The sequence below is a fragment of the Bos taurus genome, chromosome 26, assembly GCF_002263795.3.
Source record: "Bos taurus isolate L1 Dominette 01449 registration number 42190680 breed Hereford chromosome 26, ARS-UCD2.0, whole genome shotgun sequence".
Taxonomy (NCBI): domain Eukaryota; kingdom Metazoa; phylum Chordata; class Mammalia; order Artiodactyla; family Bovidae; genus Bos; species Bos taurus.
Genome location: NC_037353.1, coordinates 39,360,929 through 39,376,384, shown reverse-complemented (window position 1 = coordinate 39,376,384; position 15,456 = coordinate 39,360,929). Strand labels below are relative to the sequence as shown.

General features: G+C 44.6%; 1 protein-coding gene across 1 annotated transcript in view; it reads right to left on the bottom strand.

Moving 5' to 3' along the window:
- GRK5 (G protein-coupled receptor kinase 5) overlaps nucleotides 1-15,456 on the bottom strand; it is a 228,061-nt gene that overhangs the window by 211,948 nt on the left and 657 nt on the right. The window lies entirely within an intron of this gene.

The window sequence follows — 15,456 nt, the reverse complement described above, 5'->3', positions numbered from 1 at the left end:
TTTATTGAAGTATAATTGCTCACATTGTTACGTTAGTTTCTGCTGTACAACTAAGTGAATCAGCCATGTGTATACATATATGCCCTCCCTCCTGGAAGTCCCTCCCATCCCACCCCTCTAGGTCATCACAGAACACTGAGCTGAGCTTCCTGCACTTTACTGCTCTAAATTTTACGCATGATGCTGTATATACGTCAATCCCAGTCTCCCAATTCATCCCACCCTCCCCTCCCCTGCCTATGTCTGCACCTCTGTTCTCTGTGTTTGGTCTCCATTCCTGCCCTGGAACTAGGTTCATCTGTACCCTTTCTCTGGATTCCACATACGTGCATTAATATACGATATTTGTTTTCTCTTTCTGACTTACTTCACTTTGTATTACAGGCTCTAAGGCCCATCAGGGTGGTGGTCCTCACACCTGGCTGATCCTCGGGAGTTTCTAAAATACAGCTTCTCAGGTGCTTCCCATGAGCTTCTGATTCAGAACATCGTGGGCAGACCTTGATGTTATGGGTTGCACTGTGTCTGCTCCCCCGCCCTTCCAAAAAAGATATGTGGAAGCCATAACCCTCAGAATGTGACCCTTTTGGAAACAGGGTCTTTATAGAGGTAATTAAGTTAAAATGAGATCACTAGGGTGGCCCTCAATCTAGTAAGACTGATGTCAATAAAAATTAACTAAAAAAATATATAATCAGCGTGTTAAAAAAAAAAAAGTAAGGCTGGTGTCCTTATAGAAGGGAGAAGTTTGGACCCAGAGACAGACAAGTACAGAGTGAAAACCGCCTGAAGAGACACAGTCAAAGGAAGACCGTCATCTACAGGCTTAGGAATGCTGAAGGCTACCAGAAGTGAGGTCTGGAAAATATCTTTCCCCAGCACCTTCCGAGGGCGCGTGGCCTGCCCACAACTTGATTTTGGCCTCCAGAACTGTGAGACAATAAACTTCTGTGGTTCTAAGCTGCCCACGTTGTGGTCCTTCACAGCCCTGAGTGGCTCTGGGGAGTTCAGCCGCCTGGGAATCAGTATTAAGAGTCCAACTGCCGTGGAGGAGCACCCTCGGGTCCTACTCTGAAGGCTGCTTCCACACTGGCCCTGCCCTGGGTGCCCACGGGGCTTCCTTTGGTCCTGAGGCCCTTCCTCTGTGGAAGGCAGGAGCGGGCTCTGGTGGTGGAGCTCCTTCCTGCAGATGACAGGGAGCCCACGACCCTGTGACGATATCATGAAACTAAGGGACAGCCTTTCTCCTTCCCCTGTGGCTTCCAGGTGCGGTGAGCCCCGAGGCAGATGAGCCAGTACGTCCGCAAATGCTTCCTGGAAGAAAATGCCACTCTCCTCCAACCGCTACAAAAATACTGAGGACCCAGGACCTTGGACTTTGCTCTGCAGCCAAGCTTATCTCAGGAGATATACTAGGGTGGGCAGGGCCAGGACTTGTTCTCTTTTGTACTGTTTTTATTTGCGCCCTGGAGTCTCAAGGTGGGACCCACAGAACCCTCACCCAGGTAAATCATATGCAAACCTGCAGTCAAAGCAGTTACCAATGAAAGAACCTGCAGGAGTCCACAGAGGAGAAAGCCCTACCGCCTAAGTGATAGGAGGCAAAGGACAAGACGTGGAACCAACAGCAGCACCTTTGAAAGAATTAGGAAATGGTGCCCCCCCTTCCCCAAAATACAGTTATAAATCTACTTCCTCTGAACAACGCACTCTGAACCTCAAGTTCAGTTGCCTCCCTATGACTCAACATTCAACAAACATGCTGCTGCTGCTAAGTCACTTCAGTCGTGTCCGACTCTGTGCGACCCCAGAGACGGCAGCCCACCAGGCTCCCCGTCCCTGGGATTCTCCAGGCAAGAACACTGGAGTGGGCTGCCATTTCCTTCTCCAATGCATGAAGTGAAAAGTGAAAGTGAAGTCGCTCAGTGTCCGACCCTCAGCGACCCCATGGACTGCAGCCTTCCAGGCTCCTCCATCCATGGGATTTTCCAGGCAAGGGTACTGGAGTGGGGTGCCATTGCCTTCTCCGACAACAAACATGGAAGTGCTTAAAGATGGGGAAAGATGCAGTGAGCTAGCACCAGAGGAGGAATGGGGAGAAGTGGGTCCTTGCTGTGTGACATCACCTCTCTGAGCTTGCTTTTTCTCAACCTGAGATAACAATAATAACGGCTGCCAAATCTGGCTGGTGGTGATGAGCCAAGGAGAGAAATACATGAGAATTCCCTGGCAGACCAGTGGTTAAGACTCCTTAATTCCACTGCCAGGGGCCTGGGTTTGATCTCTGGTTGGAGTACCAAGATCCCACAAGCCTCGCAGTGAGGCCAAGAGAAAAAGAGCAAAAGAAATATGGGCCCTTATCTGAGCCTGTGTTCCCTGCTGATTCACACATGCAAAACCCAGGAGCAATTACTAAGTTGTTGCCAAGTCAGTCTTTGCCCGAACTTATTTCCCTAACTGAGGCTTTGAATACCGTAGAAAACATGACTGAACACTCACACGGGGGCATTAAATCCTAAAGGTTTCAAAAAGGTCGCATCTCGTGTCCTCATGTGCATCATGCTTCTTCCTCATAAGAAAATATGCTCTGTACATCCCTAGGGTCACTTAACTCCATTTCAGAAATTATCAGTATTCTTCCCAAAGTGGGGGGTGAAGAATGGGTGGTGGGAGACCCTATGAGACAGAGACCACCACGTGCTAGGCAACCAAGTGTCTAAGTGTATAATGTTATCCAGGGAGGAGAACAGTCCCATACTATTTACAATATATTGAAAAATTGGAAAACCTAAACTGTTGAAAATTTAGGGAAACCTAAACTGTTTGTTGCTCAATCACTAAGTCGTGTCCAACGCTTTGACTCCATGGGCTGCAGCATGCCAGGCTTCCCTGTCCTTCACTATCTCCCTGAGCTTGCTCAAACTCATGTCCATCGAGTCAGTGATGCCATCCAACCATCTCATCCTGTCATCCCCTTCTCCTCCTGCCCTCAATCTTTCCCAGCATCAGGGTCTTCTCCAATGCCTTCTTTATGGTAAATGTCTTGGTTAAACACATCTAAACTACTTCAAAACAATCAAAGGCACAGACCCGTTTACAACCAGATAACCCCTAAAGGTCTGTTAGAAAACACCCAGCATTCCATTGAAACGACACTCCGTTTCCAGAGTCTTTCACAATTTTTCCTTACACCCTTCTGTCTCATGGGAAACTATAAACACAGATACGGGGAGGCACTACAACTTCCTGTTGACTGAAAACAGCTGCAGGAGCACATGTATACCAAGATCCCATTGGTGTCAAATGTATCTGCATGTTCACACGTGCATATACATAGAGAGTGGGGAAAACGTCCACCTTAATGCTGACAGTAACTCTCTGAGGGGTGGGACAGGTAGCAGGGGCACATGGGAGGAGGGAGATTTTTCCTTCCTTCTTGATGCTTTGTGTTGTTCTTTGCATTTTCTTTAGGAAGCAAGTACTGTCTGCACAGGAGCTTCCCAGGCAGCTCACTGGTAAAGAACCCACCTGCAAAGCAGGAGACACGGGTTCCATCCCTGAGTCGGGAAGATCCCCTGGAGTAGGAAATGGCAACCTGCTCCAGTATCCTTGCCTGGAAAATTCCATGGACAGAGGAGCCTGACTGAGTACAGTCCATGGGGTCATAGAGAGTCAGAGACAACAGCTCGGCTAAGCACACACACACACACACACACACACAGCATACACTGTCTGTGCAAATGTTTGAAAGCCTTCAAATTAGGTAGAATGATTCATACTGAACTATGAGTCACAGTGCCACACTGATTATTTTACATACATGTTAGTACTGATGCTCCTATTAGCTGGTAAGATTATTGAGGGCAGCAGCTGTGATGGGGCAGAAAGACGATCAGAGTGAAGACTGGGTTTTGCACTAGATCTGGGCTGTGGAACTAGCAGACTGCACCCGGAAAAGGCATTTATTCTTCATCTATAATACAGGGAAGAATAAAACACACCTCACAGGACTGTAAAGACTAAATGAAATCATGGGTACAAAGGATTGTATAATTCCTAAATGATTCCATTAGAAAGAAGGGGGGAGTTCCCTGGCAGTGCAGTGGTTAGGACTCCATGCTTTCACTGCTGAGGGCACTGGTTTGATCCCTGGTTAGGAAACTAGTCCCAGAGTCGTGCGGTGTGGCCAAAAAGATAAATAAAACAAAACTACCTTTATTTAAAAAGAAAGAAATGGAAACTCCATTGTTTCCTGTCCTCCGTTTAGAGCCTAGCCTGGGGCCCCACACACAGTGGGACTTAACTAAATATTGGATTTATGACACTGGGGAAGATGCAGGAACCAACCTAGGGTTACTCTGCTGGGAATTCTGCTTGCAGGGATTTCCCTCAAGCTCTCTGCTTAGGGCAGACAATTAGAACACAAAGGCCCACCATGGGAGAATGAAATTATAAGCAGACGTAAGTCCACGTCTCTGATTAGGCCTCTCCAATGCTTGACCCCCTCACGGGCATTCCTGAAACGCTTGTAAGCCACCCAAAAAGACTAGCAACAAGACCAGGCACGGGTATAAAACAGTTAGCCACCTGATAGCAAACTGAAGGCAACCAGAAGACCAGCCCTCACCTTAGTCACCGTGGAAACGTCGAGGAAATCAGGTTTGTCCTTCTTTAATTTGCATCCTGCTCTATAAGAAATTAAGCTTTAACTTTAAAAAACCCTCTAATTGGATACTACTGATGGGAAGACATCTGGGGCAAATATCTAGGCCTGATGCATTCCACCCCAAGGAACGGTTAGTGGTTTGGGGAACGAGTGTGTGGCAGAATAAGCAATGGTTACTAATTATTATATAGCACAGGGGTTGGTATCATCCATAAAGCCCCGTCGTGAAGGCCCCTTCCTCTCCAGAGAGGATTACAGGATTGACTGGACATTTTTTTCTCTGAGCGAGCATACATTTTCCTTGTCTTAATTGGATCCAGCCTCTTTGCCCCTGAGCAAAGAGGCCATTTTTCTGTAACAATTCTATCCTTCAAATGCCGTCAGTCATCAGCCATTCCGGGTCTGGAAGGAGCAGTGTTTGGCTTCCTATTTTCTTTCCATTTGCTCAGCGTTGTTCTAGCAGCGATGCGAAAAGCACGTGAGGATCGTGTCCTAAGCTACCTCCGATTTAGCCAAAAGAGGTATGAGTGCTGTCAGTGTGAAACATCTTCAAACCACAGAGCCTTCAGATTGGGGCGAACTGTTTGCCCCAAATGTTTGGACTAATGCAAATATTTATTTCTTCCAAAACAAGTAAAACACACCACTTTCAAATTGGGGGTGGGGGCAGGGAAGTCTGCCAGACATTTTTCACAGTTAAGACAAACATTTGGAAAACATTTTCCAATTTGCCCTATACCTTTAGTTAATCTTTCTTAACCATGTTGAGTCATCTCCTCATTTGCCATCTACTGCGACATGAAGGCCACTTCTTTCTTCTTTAATATTTATTTATTTGGCTGCTCAGGTCTTAGCGGCAGCACTCAGGTTCTTCCTTCTTTGTTGCAGCATGCAAGATCTTATTTTAGTTGTGACAAGCAGGATCTTTAGCTGCAGCATGGGAGCTGGGATGGAACCTGAGCCCCCTGCACTGAGAACTCAGAGTCTTAGCCACTGGACCACCAGGGAAGCCCCCCAAGGCCACTTCTTGAGGATCTTATTTTCTTGGCTCTTCCCCTCCTCCACATACCAAACATAGCATCAGTCAGTCATTCCCAGATCAAGGTTAGTTGGACACCTATGTTGCAGGTACACACTCATCTGACTGAAAGCCTCCTTAATCCGTGACTGTAGGCTTGGTGACATCAACCCACAACAGCACTCAGCTTGAGAAAAATGGGATCTTGAGACATCTTTGCTTTCAAGCCTGTATCCCAATTCTCTGTCCGCACCCAACTCCCTATTTTGGGCTTCCCTGGTGGCTCAGTGGTAAAGAATCCACCTGCAATGCAGGAGACACAAGTTCGATCCCTGGGTCAGGAAGATCCCCTGGAGGAGAAAATGGCAACCCACTCCAGTATTCTTGCCTGGGAAATCCTATGGACAGAAGGGCTTGGCGGGCTACATACAGTCCATGGGGTCTCAAGAGTCAGACATGACTTAGCAACTAAACAACAAAAAGCCCCTACTTTTCTAGAGGGTTCCTTCTCAGGGGATGTTATTTAAGCATCCCAAGGAGCTCTTCCTGAGTGTCTGATGGACCAGAGCGCATTCCTGCACAAGCCATGGGAGAGCTGTTTTCCATGGCCCGTTTGTTGACCTTCTCCAGCTTGTTTCCATTTCACAAGTGGTGCTAAGACCCGTGCCAAGATGGAATTCCATTTCAAATGAGGTTTCATAAGGCCTTTTATCAGATATGCAGACCAGTTACACTGGCTGGGTTTTCTCTACCCTGTAGCTGAGTCACTCTATCCTTCAGCCCCCACTTCCTTTCCTGTAGTGGTTAAGTTCAGAGCTTCACCTTCTCTGCAGGAGCAGATCAAAGGCTTGACTTCCTGTCCCCTCATTAGGGAGCTGGTGACATCCCGCTGTGTCCTCTCCACCAAGACAGCAACCCCCAAGAGACTCTCAGCTCCCAAAGAGCCTCGAAAAGTTGCTAAATTAATGCAAAACGCGTGTGCACACACATGTTCTGGTTTCTAAACACAAATACCCATATGGTTACCCCTGAAATATCTAAAAGGTTAACCCTGAGAGAGCTTTTCCGGGGAAAAAGGCTGCTTCACACATTCTCTTTGGGAGGGAGAAGGAGCATGGCCCTCGATGTGGCAGGGAAGTCACTCCAGTAGGTCTCCCCTTCCCCCTTCCCAGCCCCCTGCTTTTTCTCTTTTTAACATTTATTTATTTGGCTGCACAGAGTTTTTAGTTGTGGCACCTGGCCTCTTTAGTTGAGACGCCTGTGCTCTAGTTCCCTGACCAGGGATCGAACCTGCGCCCTCTGCACTGGGAATGCAGCATTCTAGCCACTGGACCACCAGGGAAGTCCCCCTACTTTTTTATTAGTAAAGATGGTCGCAGAGACCTGAGCATATACCTGGAGAAGGAAATGGCAACCCACTCCAGCATTCTTGCCTGGAGAATCCCAGGGACAGAGGATGGGGTCGCACAGAGTCAGACACGACTGAAGCGACTTAGCAACAGCAGCAGCAAAGCATATACCTAAGGTGCCACCATGAGACAGAGGTGCGTGGGGACAAGGATCTTCTGAGGGGCAGCAGGCACAGAAGGAAGTGGGGCTCGGGGCAGACGTGACCTGCACGCGCTGGGTGCTCACACCCAGCCCTGCCAAGGAGAGGGCTGCCCCCACTGAGGTGTGGCTACTACCATCCATCTCCTTTAAGCTCCTGTCCCTCGGGGGCAATTCTTTGGCTACTCAAGATTCTCCCCAACCCCTGCCAGGAGGACCAAGAATGCCAAGAAGCTGACTGGCCTTGCTCTTCGGGTGTGCAGGTATGCATGAGGGTGTGGGGAAGGCGGGTAGGAGAACACAGGTGATGCGGCCACGTGTGCACACACGCACGGGCATGTATGTTGTTTGTCCCCGCCCCGCCCCCACCCCCGCCAATCACAGATTCATTTGCATTGATAAAGAGGTCTATTTTTTGCTTCTTTAAATCATCACTTTTATTTAGGTCTCAGTTGCGGTAGGTGGGATTTTCACTGCCACGAGCAGCATCTTTTCAGTTGCAGCACACCGGCTCAGTAGTTGTGGCACACAGACTTAGTTGCCCTGAAGCATCTGGAATCTTCCTGGACCAGGGATCAAACTCAGGCTCCCTGCCTTGGGCGCATGGAGTCTTAACTGCTGGACCACTGGGGAAGTCCCAACAGTTCTACTTTTAAAATGGAAACGCTGATTGTGAGGACTCACCTTATGGTAGTCATTCAGAGCCTAGTAGGAATTACATCTTCCAACTGCTCTCAATTTAGCTGAAATCAGGGTCTGGCAGGGCAGTTAGATTCCCATTTCTTTTTTTGCCCCTTTCCCCAGGAAATCTGTTAGAGACTCTTTCTTGCCCACAATGGCAAACTCAGAGCATTTACATTTAGAAACCGTATCACCCTGAGAAATGGGTTTGGTTTGGGGATTTTTGGTTTCTGTGGGAGTTTGGGGCTTATATTAATATGATTATAAGGGAAGGGAAAGATTTTTTTGGGAATGTTAAAGGATTTTGGGGGGCTTCTCCAGAAAAGTCCACATTTCAAGTAACGTTGGACAAGCGGGTCCTTTTCTTCCATCTCACTTTCCCCATCTGATAAGCAGGGCTGATTTCTATTCTGGAAAGTGGAGAACAGATGAGGAAACCCCCTGAGAAGCCTTGGGGCAGCCCAGGCCCTGGCCACCCCGTGGGCCTCTGTGGCCACTTTCCAACCCAGGAATGTTCGTATCTCTTTATCTGTTTCTTTTACTTTCTGCACAGGTCCCAGAAGTTGTCCTTTGAGGTTTATTTCATCACTGCCTTAAAAAAAAAAAAAAAATACTGATACTCCACAGGCTACAGATTCTTAGAGACAAAACAGGCCCTGTGGAAATTAGCCTAATTTATTACTGACTTCTGTCAGGAGGAGGTTACCAGTTGACTCTTTGGCACAACTTCAGATAGCTATTCTTTGCTTCTGACCCCAAGAACAGCAGCGAGCTGTTTTATTGTTTCAAATAATCATGCTGCTTTCTAAGTGTGTTCTAACAGCGTTGTTAAAATGTTTCAAATCTCACAGGAAAAGTTTTTAAGGAGAAATCATTTTAAAGTGGATACAAGAACAGTGTGTTTTTGACATCTTTCTCCATGATCTTCTTGCAATCTGTCCTGTTCAAAAGAAATGGAAACCCTTAAAATTGTTTTTATCAATTGTCCTGTTCATTTTAGACCACCTTTTCTGAAGTAAACAGAAAGCGGGTTTTTTTTTCTTCTTTCTGTGGATTTACTGTATACACAACTTTTTTTTTAATTAATAATGTATATCTGCATGCATGCTAAGTTGCTTCAGTCATGTCCAACTCTGTGTGACCCTATGGACTAGCCTGCCAGGCTCCTCTGTCCACGGGATTCTCCAGGCAAGAATACTGGAGTGGGTTCAGAATGGGCAACACATGTACACCCGTGGCGGATTCACGTTGATGTGTGGCAGAACCAATACAATATTGTAAAGTAATTAGCCTCCAATTAAAATAAATAAATTTAAATTAAAAAAAAAAAAGAATACTGGAGTGGGTTGCCATGCTGTCCTCCAAGGGATCTTCCCAACCCAGGGATCGAACCCGCGACTCTTATATAAGCCTCGTGAATTGGCAGGCAGGTTCTTTACCACTAGCACCACCTGGAAAGCCTGTAATACACCCTTAATTTGAATCAGGACAGTCAGTTGCTCAATCGAGGCCAATTTCCCAAAAAGATACAAAAAAAAGGTGGGGAAGGTGAGAAATATGAGTGGCTTATTACTACCACCAATGTTTATGATTGTCCTTGAACAATGTTTTTCTCTGATTAGAACTCAGTCCTAATTTCCAGTCCCCCAGCTCCTCCTCTGTTTCTCGCCTCCTTCCCCCTGCCCCCTCCCTTATGTTCTCCCAATTTTCATGTCAGAAGTTATGAGGTTCTCATCCTCATTTAACTCAATGTGTGTAGAAGCCTAGAAGTGACGTCCCAGGAACTTTCTGCAGAGCTGGGGGTACTCCACTTCCATACCATCCAGTAGCCACCGGCCCCTTGGGACTTCTGAGCACTTGAAACGTGGCTGGCACGCTTATGGAACGCAATAGTTCACTTTAGTTAATTTTTAAAAATATTTTTTTGGTTGTGCCAGGTCTTAGTTGGAGCACTCGGGCCCTTTAGTTTTGGCACATAGGATCGAGTTCCCGGACCAAGAATCGAACCGGGGGCCCCTTGCATTGGGAGCTCCAAGTCTTACCCACTGGGCCACCAGGGAAGTCCCTCACTCTAATTAATTTAAATATAAACAGCCACATGCAGCTAGTAGCTACCATGTTGGAGGGCACATATTCAGAAGACTAGACAGACACTTGAACATTTTCAGGTTATTCCAGGTGACAGGCTCTACCAGAGGACGTGCTCAAGCCCAAGAAATCCCAAGAAAAATCCAAAGGAAGGCGGCCCCCACCATCTTTCCTCCAGAATGGTGGCCCACTGGTTCCGCCCAGCTGCTGCCCCAGGAAGACCACCGAGGTGTTGCCCGGAAGATACCTCTGCACACCAGTTTCTTCGTGGATCTTCTCACCCCCAACCAAAGGGAACTCTTGCGATTGTCTTAAGTGGTTTCCATTTGCAGGAACTGCAAAAAACACCTTCATAAAAACACCCATCTTGGAAAATTAGCAGTTGTCTTCCAGATTCCAGCCTATCCCTCAAATATGACCTCTGAGTTACCCTTAAGTCATGTTTTGGTCCCACAGGCTAGTGTCCAAGCTCTAGGCACAGCAGAATCAACAGTTTCCAGCTAAGCAGGTTATACCACAATCAGCTTCAGCTCCTTGGAGGAAAAATCAGGTTCTACTCAAATCTGATTTATCAGGTTAAAAGCCTAAGAAGTTAAAGATGATGTCCAATTTCATCTCTTTACCCACCTCCAGCCGCACCTCTCCAAGGCTAACACCCAAAACGTCACCTCCCACAGCGTCCTTCAACAATTAAAGGCTGAATGAATGAATGAATGATTTGAGCCTTGTAAGAATTTCAAAAGACAATTTAAAAATGGTTTTCACAAAACAAGAAACTGTCTTGTTTTGTGAGGTCTAGAAAGGACAGAAGTCTAGACAGGACAGAACTGCTTTCTCTTTAAAAGGTACCATGAATAACTTCGAATATTTGATGATAATAAAGAATTTTTGCTTAAAAAAAAAAAAAAAAGTAGGTGTGATTTATACCAAATGGGGTGCTTCCCCCACTGTCTGGATGGTATTAAATACAACAATATTGTCTTTATCCCCCAAAGATAAAATTTTAAGAAGCTTTATGGATTAAAATCTTTTCAATATTTAGGATATTTTAAAATAAAATCTTCCACTGAAATGTAACAGCATGTGTTTCAAAGTAAAAATCATTCCTATTATTTAAGCCCACATCATCTATTTTTAATCATTTAAAAATCACATCTTAAAACCCTTTATCTTCACTATTCTATTTTGAAGTGAGGCGTGGGGGCTAGGGGTTGTAAGACGGAAGAAATTCCCTTTCCTTTTCTATGTGTCACCTGGTTTTAGTCACTTTCTATCATCTTCTCATGTTTCACCTAGAATTGTATGATCTGTTGTAGTAAGATTTTTTTTGTAACCGTAAGACTTGTTTATTTCAAAAATGTCAAGATATTATAATGCTTTACCATAAGCCACAAATATACCGGCAACAAATTATTAACTTTAAATATTGACCGAAGTCCTGAAACCATTTCATTAGAAGACTGTGAGTTCCCAGGTCTGGGTTGAATGGCCCTTGGTAAAGGTCAATTTGGTCCTGCACTGAGTGAGCTCTTTCCTGAAATTCACTCCAATGTTATTGAAGTCTTCGGCCCACACCCAAAGGGTATCATTTAGCAAGCCACTACAAGAGTTATGGCTGCTGAAGACATAATTTAAACAAGGATTAGTCTGGGGAGTGGAAGAATCAAGCTTTCTGGAGTTTAGAATCTGACAAGCAGCAGCTAAGCTATTGAAAGATGAGAGTCTTGAGGGCATTTATCTGATGGTTTTAAAAACCGGCACCTAGATTAATTAAAAGCATCATTTGAAACCTTTCTGTAAGAAAGCAAGGCCTCTGAAACCATTTGCTTTTGGTTTCTCCACATCCAAGTTGTCAGTACTGAAAAGAAACTCAGAAAAAGTAAAAGGCAGTTTTGTTTAATGATGGCATTGTACTTAATAGGCCCAGCAGCTTTAACACATGATGAGCTGCCGGAGCTCAGGATGCAAAAACTGCTGCTCTCCTGTGCGGAGAAGCTTTAGGGCAGAAGCAGCCACGGGGGTGGATTAAGTACGCCTGCCGATAACAGTTAAAACGGCTGCGGGCTTCAGAGACATTCCAATGTTCTAATAATGATATTTCAGTTTTGTCATCATGAACTAGGGGTGCAAGGAAAAGAAGGAAGGGCTTTCAGCCTTGCCATGGAATGCTGAGTCTGTCCCAGCAGGCTGGCTGCATGCAAATCCCCTCCCCTCCCCTGCCCTTCCCAGCCTCTGCCATCACCTGTTTCCAGGTCCCCAATCTTAATCATTGGGAAGATCCAGGCCAACAAATTTACAGAGATATGTGAGTGAAAGGTTCTTGCACATTCTGATTTTCGACATCCTGACCAAGGGCAAAAATCATGACGTTTCTGACTTCTCAGTTCCTGTAGTCGTGCCTGCTAGTACCATGCTCAGGAAAATGCGATCGATACTCCCCCTCTGTCCTCTTTATTGATCAAATATGGCTACTACTGCCCTGGGAAGAAAGGAAGGGTGGGACCTTACAAAATTTCTTCTCACCACCGTTCAAAGAAGTGAGGCAAAACACTAGAATATGACAAAAACCTTTACTGCAACAATAAAATCAAAAGGAAACACACAAAAGGTCTGCAAACAGTCTTTCTCACAACTATGATTTCAGCACTAGCGTGCTTGCCAATTTTCTGAGATTCTGAAATGTAAATAGATAGATAGAATTAGTCTTGGGTTTCTTTTCATTAAATGCTTAATCACTTAGCTCATTTCCATAAATCGGCACGAATTCAGTCTCAACTTCTTTTCTTTTTTCACCCTTAACCACCCATTTTCAGGAGAGTAATCTGAAGTTCCTAAGAATGATCGAGCTGATGCTCTCTTGAGTCCAGAACAAAATACATTTGGGTGGTTTAAAATTGTGAACCCAGATCTCCATCTTATTTCAAAAAACAGTCACAAAGGTGCAAACTGTCTCCAATGTTTTCCAATTATTAATGATGAACCACTTTAATTTACTTACAGATTTTCTATCTTATTGCTGTACTCATTTTTCCACTTTATAAAAGTATTATTATGGTAAGAATTTTAACTTACAATGAATTTAGAAGACATCTGCCTTCGAGAATGCATAATAATAACAAAAGATAGGTCCCCAAATTACCCACCAACATAGACAACTCCAAATTTATAGCGTTTGCAAAGTGTGTCTGTCTTTCTCCAAGACCTGTTTCTCTATTGTTTGGGACAAATATGACTTTTACTTGAAAGCCACATTTTAAATTGTTTACAATGTATTTTGTTAACTGAACTAAATTAAATTTCGCATTCACAAACCATATTTCTCATTTATAACCACTCACAATAATCTTCAAGGAAGAAGTGGTTTTAAACATTGTAAACAATTCAGATTTTTAAAGATACAACAAATTTTATGTTAGAGCTTTCATTATACTGACTGGAACTTTCATTTCTGAATACACGGGTAATGTGGTTACTAGGAGAATTATTTAACTGAAAAGAATGACTTCAACTATGTAAAAATTGAGAAGAGAAAAATAAATTGCTTTTATTTCTAAAAGCTTCTACAGTAATTAGAATATATGCGCTCAAATCTTTAATAGACCCAGTGAGAAGAAAGTGGAAGCACTTAAAATCATGGATTCTCTTTAGACATAAAAGAAAAACAGGGGGAGAAATGAAGATTTCAAAATGAAATTTCCACGTAAGTAATTAGTTTTTCTCATTCAGGTGTCAGTTTCTCCGTATTCTTATGGGGAAGGCCCCCTCCATTTCAAAGGAATTTCAGGAGCTATTTTCTCACCCTGAGATGACTACCAAACTCTCAAAGAGAAATTGAAAAGACTTTAAAAGGAAAAGGAAGTAAAAGGCACTTTCTTGAGAACTTTTTAATCACTGTAATTCGGTCATTCCATATAAGCCTCCAGACTGTAGCTCTCTTTTCCAAGGCTCTAAAAAAACCAATTTGTTAACCTGACAGACAAAATTACCAAGCGGTGCATTCATTTCAGTGAAAAAATCTAGGGAGACCAAACTGGGGGAGAAAATTAATAATACTCTGCCCACTCCAAGCAAAACATTTTAAAAGAAGCAATCAAATGCTGAGGAGAAAAAAAAAAAAAGCAAGCTCTAGGCAAATAAGTGTGTAGAGCAGCAAATGTAGGCAGCAGAATTCCCCGGGCAACAGGAGAAACCAGTGAAACTTGCAAAGCCTCCAGTATCGTCACATCCAATGATTTCCCAGGAAAAAATTTCAGAATGGAGAGGGAAAACTTTCCCAGCCCCCGAGCCCACAGGTGTACAACCATATTCCACCACTAGGTGGCGGCTGCAAAGGCTGTGAGCCGGGGGCTGTTTTCTCCGCTTTTTCCCCCTCCAGGACTCACTGCTCTGTTCAGGAGACAGCCCACGAGCCTCTTGGCCCAATTTGCTAAAAATTTTGGGTTAGGAAAAAAGAAAATACTCAGGCTTTAGAAACTGAAGTCACCAGGAACAGCCTCGGTTAAAAGTCTGTTCACACCAAAGCTGGGCAATGGGAAGAACAGACCTGCACATTTCCAACTCGGCTGGAGTTTCCGAAGCAAACCTTCAGGCTGGTGCTTTGGAGACAAACGAAGCTGAAATTACATGAGTTGTTGAGTTGTGCATCACCTACTCACACACCGTGTACAGTGCCACAGGGTGATGGAATCGGCTGGATAAACATGAACCGTTTTACTGCTGGCGAGCAAAATCTTCCTTCATTCATCCAAGTGTGTGAATGAAAAATATTAAGAAGTAAATAGGGCGTTTTCGTGGACTGCTCGCCTTGTACTCTTCTGAAGTCAAGATCTTACCGAGACTGCATTCGACCTTGGGTGTCAAATAAAGCCTCCTCCCATGAAAGGGAAAACCACTTCCCTTTTCATAAAAAGGCTGCACCCAGAGCTCAAATCTTGGCAAAAGAAATGTTACATAAATTCCAGGTGTTCCTAAATATGTATGCTTACCCGCACGGAATCATTTTAGGAAGCATCTTAAGTTTCTGGGCCACTTTCTCTCTCACCCTCTCCCTCTCTCCATCTCAAGGAAGAGTCAAAAAGTGCGTTTATAGTCTCGACTTAGCTTCTTACCCACTCCATTTAAACGGTATTTCCTGCCAACCTAATGCAGAAAATCTAATGATTTTCATCCAAAACACATCTAAGCACTGGCACACTTACCTTTCTTTTTTTAATTAAGCCAAAACCCCCAAAAATCCACTTATCTCTCTCCCTCCTCAATGGGGGAAAAAACCACCCCTGAAATCATGAATTCTTTTCTACATGATTTGCACAGCCATCCTCTCGTTATGTGAACAGGCTAATTTCTCAACATCTTACTTTGCCTTTAAAAGGCTTCCTTCCACACGACGGGATTTCCCTAAGAAACACTCCCAGCGGATGGTTTCCAGCAATAACCTATATCAACTCAGCCGGCG